This window comes from Nomascus leucogenys, chromosome 3 (assembly GCF_006542625.1).
Source record: "Nomascus leucogenys isolate Asia chromosome 3, Asia_NLE_v1, whole genome shotgun sequence".
Taxonomy (NCBI): domain Eukaryota; kingdom Metazoa; phylum Chordata; class Mammalia; order Primates; family Hylobatidae; genus Nomascus; species Nomascus leucogenys.
In genome coordinates, this window is record NC_044383.1 from 19,761,341 (window position 1) to 19,777,995 (window position 16,655).

Consider the following 16,655-nt stretch of genomic DNA (forward strand, 5'->3'; position numbering starts at 1 on the left):
GGAGGCTGAGATGGGTGGATCACCTGAGGTCAGGAGTTCAAGACCAGCCTGGCCAACATGGTGAAACCCTGTCTCTACTAAAAATACAAAAATTAGCCGGGAGTGATGGCAGGTGCCTGTAATCCCAGCCGCTTGGGAGACTGAGACAGGAGAATCACTTGAACCCAGGAGGCAGAGTTTGCAGTGAGCTGAGATCATGCCACTGCACTCCAGCCTGGGTGACAAGAGTGAAAATTCCATCTCAAAAAAAAGTCCTCAAGAAAGAAGAAATCCTTTATTCAGTGACATTTTTCTTCCCCATACTTTTCCAGGCTTTCACATACCTTGCCTCCGTTGCATGCATTGAACTTCCCAAGTATCAGACCCAAGTATGAATTTCAGGAAAAGCCATAAAACTCCACACCTATCCTTGAGAATAATTTTAAGAAATTCTTCAATCCTTAAAGATTCCTGTTGGTGTCCGGTGTGCTTCCTAATCAGGGCTAGCGTCCGGCCTGTGTTTTTAATTTCCCTCTACTGCCATCTGCTGGTAGTACATCTGCAATGGCATCTTCCAGAACATAAGCCACAAGATGATTCGTGTTCCTTGGGTCAGACTCTCTGTAAGACTTAAGTGATTCTCAATTCCAGCTGCATATTAGAATCATATGGGACATTTTCAAAAGTATTAATGCCCAAGTCCCACCCCTAGAGATTCAGATTCATTTAATTTGGAAACGATCACCAGTATTTTCTGAAAAGTTCACCAGAGAGCTAATGCGTAATATGTAGCCAGTGTTGAGACCCACTGGCCTAAGCAATCAAGTCTAACTAGTACAGATAATGGGAAGGTTAATGTAACCAAGAAAAATCTGCATTCAATTTGGTCATATCTAGACGAGTTCTCCAACTCATTTCATACTGTTAATACAACTCACTTCAACTCTATGTGCTTTTTATGGATTAAAACATTGAAATCAATTATTTTATTTGCAGTCTTTCAGGATTTTCCCCATGATTAAACAGGAATACAGCCTAAAATAAATCAGCTTTATTATTTTTTCCACATTTCATAATATAAGCTATGATATAAACAAATACTAAAAATAAAATGAGTTCTGAAAAGTGTAATTCAGAAAGAAGTAGGCTTGTATTTTATATTAATGTTCCTGTAAATGTTGCATCCCTTTTCCACATTGATGTTAGACTAAGAAATCAGAAGCCTGATTACTTTGTAAGCAGGTAAATTGAAAAGGCAGTTTATTTGAGATTGAATTTCTGTCTAATCATGAGGAAAATTGAAAATTTGCAGAAGAAAATAATGTAAGCTTTGTACACACACACAAATCATTATTTACAGATCCTATGTATTTTTACATATTTCAAATGAGTGGGAATAAGGGTTTGATTTTCTTGGAAGTGAATTTAACAAATGATCCAAAGAATATCTAATAAAATAAGCAAGCATCAATCCTGTTTTCCCAGGAGATATTCTGTAGGTCTGCGGGTCAGGAAGCACCCCCAGACCCCAGCTAACCCCAATCTCAAGTAGCCCAAATGGAAATGTGATGTGCTTATTCTAATAGATTCTCATAATTGTTGGAATGCTTTCCATGTTGTCAGCAGAGAATGTCAGTTTTTTTTTTTTAATCATTGCCTGTACCTCTGACTTGCTGAGCCACCTGGAATTAGGGACACTGAAGCTGTGGCATTTTCTCCTTAACTATGTGAGCTTTCTGGATAAACAGAACCAAAATCAAAACCAAGTAACCAACCAACCAAACAACAACAACAAAACCCCACTTAGTACCTTTTGGCTTTTAGACTTTGAGCTTTAAAACTTTTAGGAACACTACACAAAATTCACAATCCTGTTAAGGAGTGATTTTCCAGTCTGATGAGACAGACTTGTCACTGTTAGCCCCAGTGGTAACTTTTTGGGGAAATAATATAATAGAACATAAGCAATTCTTGAACAAGATGGATCTGAAATTTTCACTGAACTTAAAATATTTCCAATAAATACTAACCTTACAAAAATTAAGGCAACGTGAAAGAAAGGCAGAGTAAATTCAGTTGTTTTCGATCTTATTGCCTGATTTCAACTTGGTTTAAGTTCTAAAAATATTGTGTAATTATTTCCATGGCTGAAGAAATGAGTTACAAAACTAGAGAGAAATAGTGATCTTGAAATAATTTGAAAACAACCCACTAGCCCAATCTCTCACCCTTATTTTATCTAGAAGATTAAATGATCGTCCTGGTGAATTTCTCAATATTAATTAAAATTAGAGGTTTAGAATAATGGCTATGTCTTTGGTGTGTATTCTTAGCCATACCTGATTAGATTAAGATTCTTATTCTGATTATTCACAACAGATCTAGGGAGATAATGTGATTTTTAAAATTTCTGTTAAAATTATTTTGTACATGGAAGGAAACCATTTCAGCGCCCTTTGATACTGAAATGTAAACAGCTAGTTTTAAATTCCTGAGATTAGTGTCAATCTCAACCAAAATATTGTCACTAAAATGAATTGTCATACCTATTTAAACTGTTTAAAACTAAACAGGATTACTCACGGAAATCCAGTTTACTGGATTTAAACATCACCAAATTGTTTGGAAGGGAAGTTTCATTATTTGGAGGGCAGACAGGTTTAAAATCAAGGTGAGGCATAGAGAACTTACAATATATTCAAGGTTGTATAGTAGTGAGTAAGTGGGGAGGGTGGGACTAAATTCAGATGTTTTGGTGGTCACCAATATCCCATTACCTTGGGAACCCCACTGTTGAACTCATTGGTGACAATACTCTCATTTTAGTTCTCTTGATAAATGCAAACCTCTGCAGATTTTAAACCAATTTCTTGCCTTTTTCAAACTGTGCACTCTATCATTTGAATGTTAAATTCCAGAGCTCTTTATTCCAAAAGATGTCACTAGGAAATGTCTGATCCATTCCAACCGCCTTGCAGAAATGCAGCAAAATTGTGAAGCAAAAAAATATTTGGAGCCTTTACAAGGGTACTCATTGGGACTGCTATTTCTCAGGACAAAGACAAGTTATTCAAAAGATTACATTTGTCAGACAAAAAAGGAGAAAGGCAAGATTATGCTGGCAGCAGAAACCCAATCTAGCAAGACCCAAGATTTTAGGAATAACAGCAAATTCACAAAAGGGTTTTGATGTTATCAGTATGTTAAATCTATTGAAAATTTTTAGATGATTAATTTAAAATATGTGTATTTAGTCCATAGCATAATTATACTTAATTTTAGCATAAGTACTCTATTAATTTTCTTTCTTTCTTTGCTTCCTTCCTTCCTTCTTCCCTCCCTCCCTCCCTCCCTTCCTTTTCTTTCTTTTCTTCCTTTTCTTTCTTTTCTTTCTTTCTTTCTTTTTTTGAGACAGGGTTTCCCTCCCATTGTCAGGCTGGAGTGCAATGGCACAATCTTGGCTTATTGCAACCTCCACCTCCCGGGCTCAAGCAAGTCTCCTGCCTCAGCCTCAAGGGTAGCTAGGACTATAGCTGCATGCCACCGCACCTGGCTAATTTTTGTATTTTTTGTAGAGATGATGTTTTGCCATGTTGGCCAGGCTTGTCTTGAGCTCAAGTGATCCACCTGCCTCGGCCTCCCAAAGTGCTGGGATTATAGGCGTGAGCCACCGCACGTGGCTTCACTATTAATTTTCAATTCAGATGTCAGTCATTAAAAAGTCCCTAAAATAATTGGCAGGAAATATATAGCTTCTAAGAACTTTGTGTGGAAAACAGACCTATTATTATAATTTTTATGCTGAAATTGATGATTTTACCAAAATGTAAGCTCCATGAGATCAGCAATTTTTTTACTTCTTTGGTCTGTTTTGTTGTTGTTTGTTTGTTTGTTTTTTAGATGGAGTCTTGCTCTGTCGCCAGGCCAGAGTGCAGTGGTGTGATCTCGGCTCACTTCAGCCTCTGCCTCCCGGGTTCGAGCGATTCTCCTGCCTCAGCCTCCTGAGTAGCTGGGACTACAGGCACGTGCCACCACGCCCGGCTAATTTTTGTATTTTTAGTAGAGATGGGGTTTCACCATGTTGGCCAGGATGGTCTCGAACTCTTACAGTTCTGGTGCCTTGATTAGTACTTGGAATGTAATTGGTCCTAGAAATATTTGTTGAGTGAATGGCTTTTCTTAAACAGATACAAATTGGCTAGCAAGACAAAACTAAAAATGTGGACAACTTACCAAAACTAAAGAGCACTTAGTACTTAGAGCTTATTCCTATTTTCAGGTTTCATCAATTTGGGATTAAGGAAGGGAATTTGGTTTTGATGTTGATTTTGTTTTTACCAAATCTTCAGCCCCTGTATCTGCAGCCACGTGCTCACCTTGACAGTTTGCAATGCCAGAGATGGCAATAGAAAGAGGGGTTATATTTAATGTGTCTTTATGTCTTCAGGGTGTCTTGTGCATAGTGGGTATTCAATGCATACTTATAGAGTTGCGTTGGAATAGGCAACTTACGTTTTAAGCATAGCTTTCTATTTTTCTTGGCAAATTTTATTCTGGGAAAGGAACAACATAAGGGCCGAACACATAGACATATTGTTATTCAGTCCCGCCACAATGATTAATGTGGTTTTATTTCCAGACCTGAAATGAAAATCAGTTAACATATGGGAAATGCTGCACAATTCCTCTTCACCTGCCTGCCATTTTCTAAGGAAGTGCTAGCTGCATACTTTCCCATGTGATTTTACAGTGGATTTATGTTGTATTAAGATACTGTGGTTACTAAGCATTTCGATATGAGAGTCAGGTAGGTTGACACTTACCGGCTAAGTTTGCCCTTTGCTGCCCCCACTTAAGCAGGGCTCATGTCACACAGCAGGGGAGACTTCATGGCTGAATTTTCATAGGATGTCACCAAGGGCAGTTGGGCACTCAAGGAGTGCGTGCAGTGAATGCACTTTCCACCTGCTCACTACACCTTCCCCTGTCCTATCAGTCCACATTCTTTAAAGTCACTGCAGTGTTTTTGAATGCTAACTTTCTATATACTTTACTTCCTTTCCAAGTGGCAGTCTTCATGTCTAGAGTGATGGGATCCAGAATTTTCCCATCTAAAAAGACATATCTTTTTCCTAAATATTCATTTAGTCTTTAATAATTGGCATCCCAAGAAAATCAACAGAGCATTTAACAGTAGCAGCTTCACCTGATGGTCCCTGAGTCTTTAAGTGATTCCCTCGTGCCATGCACTCGAGGCACAAACTCCCACTAACTGCTGGGGACCCCAACCTTGAAGGCACAGCATTTATACTGAGAAGCTGGATGACAAGTAGACTGCCATTATAGATGAACAGAAGCAGGTGTGGATGCTTCAAGCCATGGTGGTGATCAAAAAAGTGGTTCTTTCTCAACCTAAAAGACAATAACCAATGTTGGCTTACTTTGAAGCCAGATCACTTCCGGAACCCTGAAGTCACATAGTCACAGGATTTGATTGCTTTATTTTGTGAACGACAATGAGGGAAGTGACTTTTTTAGATCATGTCATTTCTATATTAAAGGTCTAGCTTTAAATTCTTGAACTGCTTGGAGCACAAGGACTGACAATATGATAGAACCCAAGCTTCTAGCCTAGACATTCTCTGATAGAATATCATGCAGAAAGAGTTGTATTTGTTTAAGGGCTCAAAGAAATGAACAAAGGATTAAAAATCCTGAGAGAAAGACAGAAAGAGACAAATATCAATAGGCACACAAGAAAATGAGTCTAAGATTATAACAATAATCAAATGTGGAACTCTTTTTTAAGCATAAGGGGATTAAAAGAAATTTTGACTGCAAAACAAAGACCTCAAAGAACTATCTTCCTCTGAAGAATTTTTGGGAAATATGTCTCTGGAAAGTATGTCATGTGGCTGCCATCTGTCAGATGAAATTAAGGAAATAAATCTGCTGCTTCATTGACCAGCCAGTATGTCATTATTGTTCTCTCAACATGAAATAATAGACAAGTTATTAAGTTAAAAGGTTTTTGGATATTAACTTTAAAAAGGAGAAGAAAGGATAATTTTCAAAAGGGAAGAAAAGTAGGTACTGGAAACCACCTTGATTTTGTGTTGACATCAAGATAACAAAACATGACATCTATTGACATTGGCAAAAATGAAATGCTTCAGTGATGCCCAGAAAAGGTCAAGACAAACGAGTGGGATTTGTTGTTCCATCAAAGGGTAGGGCAAGATTTAGGAATCTGGGTGAGATGTTGCATCTGTTAACATTTTGTGGGGAAAATTAGTTCACATAGACTGATACTCCCAGTGACTATAGAAACCATCTGGACTTCCATATTCCTCTCCATAACCTCTCTCCAGCATGGACTGTCTTTCCTAGTTAGACAAGGATGTGGAGTTAGATCTTAGTTCTACAACTTAATAACTGTATGACCTCTCTGATCTTTAGTTTCCCCATCAGTAAAATGGGAATAATCCAATACCTAACCTTATAAAAATTATTGGGAGGATTAAGTGAAACAATGCTTACAGAGGGCTTGGCTCACTTCCTGCTGTAATCACTCAACAGATGGTAGTTTTCATTATTTTTATGTGCAGTGTCTCTTCACTATTATGTTCATTTTAAGTCATTTTTCTCCCTATGCTCAATCTACTTGTCTTTCCAAATGTCATTCATCCTTTAAGTCCCAATTTAAGCCCTGCCTGTTCCAAGGAGCCTTCTTTGAGTACAATAGCTTGTATGCATGTTCTCTTTCTCTGAATTCTTGCATCACATATGGTTTATGGTGGATTCAGGCACTTAAATACATTCTCTCTTCTGTTTCACAATACTTAGTTCATGCTAATTATTCATATTCCCTTGAATGGATTTAGAATGATAGGCCTTAGGGTTTCATGGGTTTCTTAAAAGATTACATTATCATTTGTCAAAAAAAAATTTCCATTTTACTGATGCAGTAATTGTGACCCAGAAAGGTGAAGTGAATTTTCCAGGCTAAAGGTCAAACTCAGTGGCACGTCAGTAGACTCTAAAGACTGTGCCTTATACAGTGGGTCTTGAAGGGAGGCCAACCTGAGTGAGAATCCATCACCTCAACAGTTATTTAACCTCTCTGACCTGAAAAATGACGTTGACAGTACTTACCTTGCAGAGTTGTTGAGGAGATTAAATGGAATCATGTTTATAAAGTCCTAGTACAGCACCTCACATTGTTGAGTAGATGTTCAAAAAATCAGATCCCTTTCATTTATTTTGTTTGTTTTCAGACCCAGTCTTTCTCTGTCACCCAGGCTGGAGTACAGCGGCATAATCTCGGCTCACTGCAATCTTCAAATGATCCTCCTGCCTCAGCCACCTGAGTAGCTGGGACTATAGGTGTGCACCAACAGCCTGACTAATTTCTGTATTTTTAGTAGAGACAGGGTTTCGCCATGTTGGCCAGGCTGGTCTCAAACTCTTGACCTCAAGTGACCTACCCACCCTGAAGTGCTGGGATTACAGATGTGAGCCACCGCAAATGGCCCATTTCTTTCTGCATCTTTAGGAACAAAGAAAATACCTTTTATAGCACCTAATTCCAAACCTATATTAAGCAGCACTGAATAAATTCTTGGTTTAATGACTCAAGGGCAAAGTGGAGGGCTTTTGCTAGTGACAAATGTTAGAACTCTATTATCCCTAGAGTCTCTGAACTATACAGCTCTAAGAACTCATCTACATAAGCAAAAGCAACTAGAGACTTGGGGTACCCGTGGGCATTGCAGCTGCACTTTGTGGAAGGCTTTGCATTGTGAGTTGGTTACCTCATATTTCACTTCAATTTGACATGCAATTGTTATTATTTCAAGCACTCTTAAAGACTCTTGTGGTTTTTAATTTTTTTTTTATTTTTAAAGGCTCTTAAATATAAACATGACCAAGGTGTGGTTTTGTCATCAAAGAATCCATGGATTTGTGTGGAATAACAGATATATTTACAAATAACCTCAATAGATTTGCATGCTGCAGAGGGAATGGATACAAGGTGATGTGGAAATACAGATGGGACAATCAATTAGGTCCAGGAAGGAGAAGCAAAGAGAGCTGTTGAGAAGCATGACATTTGAGCTAGACCCTGTGGGTTGAATGTTTACCAAGTAAATACATACTTTATTAAAATCGTTCAGAGCACTGCAATATGCTTCACACTTCTTTTCTCTTCAATTCCTAGATCACAGAGAGTTAATAAGGCAATCCTGATATTGTTTTAATGATCTGGATAATCTACATTCTCAAAATCTATCGAATTGGGAAGGAGGGATAGCAGGGGAAAGGAGGGTTGCAGAGGTGAAAATGCTTTGATGATCATGAATAGCGTGCAAATGCCTAACAGCCACCATGAGACCATGTGAAGGGAAGCATCCTTCCTAAATTGATGGCGACACTAGTGTCAAGTCTATTTATATAGCTCAATAAATAAAGACTGCATTATACATGTTTACAGCACTGCCTAATAAATCCACAACCCAGCTCAAGTTTGGCTTATGTAAGCTGGGAGGAATCTTGGCAGAGCCCTTTGCAGTTTCACTCACTTCGAAAGTGTGAGATATTAATTAAGGAGAAGGTGGATTATAGCCTCTAGGCTGATTTGTGCTGGCAAAATCTTGCTAGCAATCTGTAATCGCTCAAGACTAATTTCTTCCTAAATATCCCTCTTCTTGAGTTTAAGACCATGCCTCCTCCGCTTAGCTCGCAGTTAGAGCTTCTTGTCTCCTAGCTAGGCCTTATGATTTGCTCATTATTCAGACTTTTGAAGACCTTTTCTCCTACAGTGTTAAATTTTATGTGATTTTGCCTGGCAAGATAATGGGATTGCAAGACAGCCTATGAGAAATCAGGGTTGGATTAGCATATAAGGCAAGCACACACACACACACACATGCACCAAGAAACCCCAAAACAAAACATTTGATCAAGGGGTTACCTTTCTTTGGAGTGCAGCAAAATCCTGCCAGTCCCAAATATGCAAAAATAGCAATTATGTTTTCTTAGCAACTTCCAAAAGAAGGCTTTAGGGGAGGAAGTGTAATTTCTAGCTACTTTAGCCACTGTCAATAGCTACTTAGCTGTTGATAAGTTGAGAAATATGCCATTTGTCTTGGGTGCTTTACTGGTATCTTTCCACTTTCTCTGAAGTCTAGCTCTGCACATCCTGCCCTTCTGGGCACTGAGTACCCTCTTGTCCTTTCTTGCCATCTTTTTGCTCTGTTAAGATGCATATAATCATTTACACTTTAGTATAAACAGATCTTCAAGTGGAACCCCTGATTGTTGGGGTAATTTTATTTTAAGATTTGATGATTATAGTAATTATTACCTACAAAGGAGTTAAAGATTCTCATTAAACAGGTAGTCAACTGTTTCTTCTGCGGGGAAACTCTTAGGAGATTCACATGAAGTACTGTTTTAGAAAAGGCTGCTTAATTAGTCCACAGGAAAGTGACTCTTGCCTTTTTTCTGTATGAACTATAAATGAAGCCCATTTCCAACATTGAAGGATGCCTTAATATAAAACTTCCCTACCCCGGTTTAGAGTCTAAGAGGGAAATTTTCTTTTGTATTTTTTATATATGCCATATAAATTTACATACCATAACATTCACCTTCTTAAAGAGTACAATTCAGTGGTTTTAAGTATATTCACGTAGTTGTACAATCAACCTTGCTATCCAATTTCAGAATTTTTTTTTTTTTGAGATGGAGTCTAGCTCTGTTGCCCAGACTGGAGTGCAGTGGCGCAATCTCAGCTCACTGTAACCTCCGCCTCCCAGGTTCAAGTGATTCTCCTGCCTCAGCCTCCCGAGTAGCTGTGATTACAGGTGCCCACCACCACACCCAGCTAATTTTTGTATTTTTAGTAGAGATGGGGTTTCACTTGTGTTGGCCAGGCTGGTCTCAAACTCCTGACCTCGTGATCCCCCCGCCTCGGCCTCCCAAAGTTCTGGGATAACAAGCGTGAGTCACTGTGCACGGCCCAATTTCAGAATATTTTAATCACCCCACAAAGAAGGCCATTAACAATCACTTCATTCTCCCTTCCCCCATTCTCTGGCAACCAGTAGTCTACTTTTTGTCCCTATGGATTTGCCTATGCTAGACATTGTATATAAACAGAATCATGCAATATATGACCCTTTATGTCTGGCTTCTTTCACTTAGCATGATGTCTTCAAGGTTCATCCATGTTGTAGCATGTATCAGTATTTCATTCTTGTTTTTCTTTTTTTCTTGAGACAGAGTCTCACTCTGTCACTCAGGTTGGGATGCAATGGCACTATCTCGGCTCACTGTAACCTCCGCCTCCAAGACTCAAGTGATCCTTCCACCTCAGCCTCCTGAGTAGCTGGGACCACAGGTGTATGCCACCATGTCCAGCTAATTTTTTATATTTTTGATAGAGACGGGATTTTGCCATATTGCCCAGGCTTGTCTCAAACGCCTAAGCTCAGGAGATTCATCCGCCTTGGCCTCCCAAAATACTGGGATTACAGGCGTGAGCCACTATGCCCGGCCTCTTTTTCATGACTAAATCATATCCCATATTATTTATTCCATGAATACATCACATTTTATTTATCTATTCCTCAATTAATGGACATTTTCACTTTTTGGCTATTATGAATAATGCTACTATGAACATTCATACACACATTTATGTGTGGACATATATTTTCATTCTACAAGGGAACTTTTTACCCCAAACAATTTTCACACCTGTATCCTTAATTAGGCTATCACCTCCCTGAGGGAACATATTTTATTCCTGTTAATATCACCAGTGCCTGACAGTCCCCTGAACCCAGAAGATGCTGGAAAAGTGATGACAGTGACAGCCGACAGGGATTAAGGAGTTCTACAGGACCCTCGAGAACTTCCTTGGCCCTCCAGTTACATTCTGGTGGCTGTGCACTGGGGGTTTGGCCTGTTCTAGAATATTAAGTGAATCCTATTCATTCTTCAAGACATGAAATCCCTCCCACTACATCTCTCCACCCCAAATATATCCCTCCCTTGAAGCTTTTTCCAAACCAACTAGATAGAATTAGTCTTTAAGACTTTTGTGTTTGTAACATTGAGTTGTGACTTTAACAAAGGATTTAGGATAATCATATTTGCCTTGTAGGTATCTATGTGTGTGTTTTTATTACCCTCACTTGATGACGAAGTCCACAAAGCCAAGGATTCTTTATTATCTCCTGTCCAGAGGACTAGCCTAATGCCTTTGTCACTAGAAGTATGCATTAGCTTTGTATTAACTTGAGTATAATATAGAGCCAGATGGCCAACTCAAAGGAGGGGTATGAAACACGTTTACTAGTCATAACAGAAGCTGCCACAGAACTCCCCTGGCTCCTGGAACCACAAAAGGAACCACTTTTGTGGTTCTTCTGGGCAATAGGCCCGGAAGATGAACGCGTGTTACTGAAATGAGAGATGTATAAAAACGCTGAGTCATTCTATGAGTCATTCCAACATGTTCCCTGTTTTTACTTTTGGGAAGTGAGCTCCATGTCTGATCCTGTCTGCACCGCCGTCCCTTGCTGGATTATTCTCTTCCAGAGCTCAGTTTCAGCTCCTCTTTCAGGACGCCTGTGGTCTCCAAAGCCAGTCTTTCTGGTCTGAGTTCTGGCTCTGTCTGGAACTAGCCATGGCCTTGAGCAAGTGATGTATCTTCTCTGTGCTTTGTCTCCCCATCCGAAACCCAGGGACAGTAAGAGTCCTGGTCTCGCAGGGCTGTTTTTTGTTTTGTTTTGTTTTTGTTTTGAGACAGGATCTTGCTCTGTCACCCAGGCTGGAGCGTAGTGGCACTATCTCGGCTCACGGCAACCCCCGCCTCCCTAGTTCAAGCTCAAGCGATTCTCCTGCCTCAGCCTCCTGAGCAGCTGGGATTACAGACGCCTGCCACGACGCCCAGCTAATTTTTGTATTTTTGTAGAGACGGGGTTTCCCCATATTGGCCAGGCTGGTCTTGAACTCCTGACCTCAAGTGATCCACCTGCTTTGGCCTCCCAAAATGCTGGGATTACAGGTGTGAGCCACTGCACCTGGCACACAGGGCTTTTATAGGAGTCAGTAGTATGTTTGACTATTGCCTGGTAGATAGAAAGCACTCACCGCATGTTAGTCATGGTTGGCATTCTGTTCCATCACGGTCTCCTTCCTTTCTGAACTCTGCTATCACCATGCAGTTTGATAGTTCATTGTCCTCTAATTTTTCTTGGAGAGTAATGTTACTCTGCCTCTAATTATTTTTCTGGTGGTCTCACCTATCCAGAACATACTTGAGAGCCAAGAGGCAAGCAAATGGCAATACCTCCACCGTCACCACCACCACTAACAACAAGGCAATCTGAATCAGTGTCACAGAACCCCTGGATTAAGAACCAACATCTTTACTCATAAAACCTCTTGGACCCACACTCAAAGCCTATTGACTCCTAATGTGTATGGTTAGAACAAACTGCATCCTCTGCTTTTGCAGCCCACAGCATAAACAAAGCAGTCTAGGATCAATTGGCATAGCAGAAAATAGTCCCCCACAGCTCAGTACTCCTTAGGAAATATTTAGAGTGTGGTAGATACTCAGAATGCCCATTACCATGTCCCTGAGTGGGAGGAGTTTAAGAATACAGGAAAGTGTTAAGAAATTTTAGAAAGATTATGATTCATATAAGCTAAAAATTAAACTTACAGAATAGTGCCATCTCAAATCATATCAGGTAAACAAAAGATCATGGTATGCTCAATTTTTCTCTTCCTCACCATGTAGTATAAGCTCTTTTTAAGAGAGTTTTAGATCTTCTATTTCTTTTATGTCCCCATAACAGCAGCAAGCCTATTAACTACTGCATAGGAACCTTAGAAACCTCTTAATTGTTGAAAAAAGAGCTTACATTAAAAACGCCCAGCATGGTGGTTCATGCCTGTAATCCCAACACTTTGGGAGGCTAAGGCAGGCGAATCACTTGAGCTCAGGAGATCGAGACCAGCCTGCAACATAGTGAGACCTCATCTCTACAAAAAACACCCACACAAAATTAGCCAGGTGCAGTGGTGTGTGCCTATAGTTTCAGCTACTCAGGAGGTTGAGGTGGGAGTATCGCTTGAGTCTGGGAAGTCAAGGCTGCAGTGAGCCAAGATCCTGCCACTGCACCCCAGCCTGGGTGAGAGGAACAAGACGCTGTCTCAAAAAAAAAAAAAAGCCCATAGCTTGGTTTTCAATTATTTGCATCTGATCCTAGACCAAAAAAAAGTAGTTATTAGCCTCACATTGGAATGACTCTGATAACATTTTTTGTGGGGGGCTGGTGGGGGTGCTGGGGTCAGATGCAATTAATAAATACCAATTTATGAACAAGGTTTGTGAATTAGTGTTTAACACAACATTCCTTCTTTTAACATATTGAGTACTTGTTATGCACCATGCCCTATATTTATATGCTAGGAATATGGTGGTGAATAAGAAAGATGTGAATTGTTCTCCTCTTGGGGGCTTAATACTCTGGATCAGTGCTGGCCTCTGGAAGTTTCTGTGATGATGAAAATATTTCACATCTGTGCCATCTAATACAGTACCAAATTGCCATACAGGGTTATTGAATGCTTCAAATATGGCTAGTGCAACAGAGAAACTGAATTTTAAATTTTATTTAATTTGCATTAGTTACAGTTAAATGGCCGCATGAAGCTAGTGGCAGTCATATGAGGCAGCACAGCTCCAGAGCCCAGTGCTGTGACTGCAAGGGGGCCCCTTAAACCTCCGTTTGTTTTCTAGAACCATCTAACCAGAGTTGATATGGAGAATGGCCCCTAAGTCCTACCAGATTCTTGATCATTAGACAAAGACTTCATTAACTCAGACATTTTAAAGAGCTTTTTCAGTAAAACACATATCTTGCATATCCACAAAGTTCAACTTCACTGAAGAACTCTGAGTTAATCCAGCTGAATCTGAACATCCTCTCCCTTTGGGCCTGTTTATGATACTTTAAATTCCTCTTATCATTTCAAGGGAAAGTCACTTGGCACAAGCTCTGGAGAGAAATGGGATGGAGGTGGGGGGATCGTGGTGTGCCATCATCTTACCTTATTAAAGAATTATTGTGATTCTCCACCTGTCCACTCCCCCTCGACACACACACACACACACACACACACACACACACTTAGGTACATATATTGAATGTACAGTGGCTCATTCTCTAGGTAGAGAAGAATGCCTTTCTGGAATCTACACTCACATGTTGACAGCTTCAAGTAAGGATGCATGTTATTTGGCCCTGCGCATTCATTCCATATCTTACCAGCTGCTTTTAAGATTTCACTCTGAAGGGTTTGCATCCTCAGCCAAGAGAACAAAGTGGAAACATATAGACTCCCTCTGTGGCCTGTTCTGCAGGCATAAGGCAACCATTTGGAAGGGAGAGCAGGCCGGAGAGGTGGTAGCTCCAGATGCCCTGCTGAGAAGTGTGAGTGCAGGGAAGGCATTGGCCTGGGAGGTGGAGGCATGGCATGGAGCTGGGGAAGCCCAGGCCAACATCTCCACATGTCTGGGCTCTGGTTTCTTCTCCAACAAGACTGAAGGGCTGCACCAGATTTGAGCCGAGGATGTGATGGCCAAGAATTGCTCCAGTCCATTCTCATGACCTCCTTTCCTCCAGAAATCTGCCAGACAGGGCCATCCTGGCAGGACAGCTGAGCCAATCACTTTGTAGTCCCCAGCCCCACATTCACCCACCTAGAACCAGGTTGGGACCAATATCAAGGGCAGTTCTGGAAGGGGAAATATCACAGGTGGCAGAAGGCACTGAGGGTGGGTGTGGACGTGGCTGTGGTGGGCAGTGTGGCAGGAGGGTCTGTCGCACCCTCTTAGCTCTGGCAGAATTATATATCTATATGAGGCACAAGTGTTTTTCTAGCCCCAGCCTGGGAACTGTCTGCATCTCCCAGCAGCCTGTCCTATACCTTTCTTTTCTTAGCCGTGCAGCAGAAGAGGGCTCTAAAAGCTGAGGTCTGAGACAAATGGCTTGATGACTGGGCTTTGGGGCCAGTTTGGTCATAAGCTTTCCTTGGGGCCACTCCCATTGTCAGGAGAAAGAGCCTCAGTGGAACCCTGGGGAAGCGTGGTCCCCAGGCCTGGGAAAGAAGGGGCATAGAGGAGTGAACCCAGGCCCTGAGGAGCAGCGGGCAGAAGTGGCTTTGCTGAAGCCAAAGCTGTGGGCTCCTCTCTCCACCTCAACTGCACAACAGCATGTGGCGGTGCCCAGCTCCTCCAGGCACTGGTTGTACCCTTCCCTAAGTAACAGATAGCAAGGGTGAAAGCCAGGCTTCTCCCTTCAGGAATCAAGCCTTTTTGGAGGTGGGGAGGGAGTGACAGTCATTAACCTCTTTCAGAACTATTGGAAACGGTGGGCCTTCTCCCCTCCATAATGCCCGTGTGTGTCCTCCACGTTCTGCAGCCTCTCGGAGGACCTGTGTGCCTCTCCATGCGACCCCAGGGACAATGCTCCGCGGTGTATGTTCCCTGTTGCACCTGCAGTCAGATCCCCTTCAGGGAAGGTGGCTGTTAGAATGCAGATTCCACGGCCCCACACCGGATCTGCGGAATCAGAATCTTTCAGCTGGGGGAGCCTTGGAATCTGCCCTGAGATTTTCCTTGAGAACAAACCTCTTATGTGAGAGAAGCCCCCAGAGCAGGATCCTCATAACAAGGACCTCAGCTGGCCCTGATGTAGGAGGAAAGTTTTGGGATTAAGACAGGGCCAAGGGCAGGCTGGCTGATCTCCCCATGCTGGGCTGGGAAGAGCATGGGATTGGGAGCCAGGAGTTCTGTGTTCTGGGCCCGGCACCTCCTTGAGCCGTGTCAGTGATTCAACTCCTGAAGCCTCCCGCCGTTCTTTGCCTCATTGAGGGGGTGGAAAGACTGGTGGGTAAGGTTTGTCCACCAGCCTCCGTTTAGCATTTATTGGCGTGGTAGTGTGGCCTCTGAGCAGGCCCAGGGGAAGATCTTTGGGCTTCAAAGCAGTGTATCCACCCACACTGTTGGTTGCCAGGTGGTTTTACCTGGAGGGTTTTTTTTTCTTTCATTGCGGTGGCTTGGCTTCTCATTTCTGAAGGTTTAAAAAATATGTACATGTGGCCGAGCACCATGGCTCATGCCTGTAATCCCAGCACTTGGGGGGGCTGAGGCGGGTGAATCACCTGAGGTCAGGAGTTCAAGACCAGCCTGGCCAACATGGCCAAACCCAGTCTCTACTAAAAGTACAAAAAAATTAGCCAGGTGTGGTGGCGGGCACCTGTAATCCCAGCTACTTGAGAGGCTGAAGCAGGAGAATCGGTTGAATCCGGGAGGCGGAGGTTGCAGTAAGCCGAGATCGCACCACTGCACTCCAACCTAGATGACAGAGCGAGACTCTGTCTTAAAAGAAAAAAAAGTGCATATATATATATATATATATATATATATATTCCCACACTTGTATTTTTGTATTATAAAAGTGACATAGGCACATTGCAAAAAAAGTATTCAAACATTATGGAAATGCCTCTCTTCCCATGGCCAACCCTGATCATATTTCTCAGAGATAACTCTTACTAAAAATTTGATTCTAAGTTTTAATTTTTAA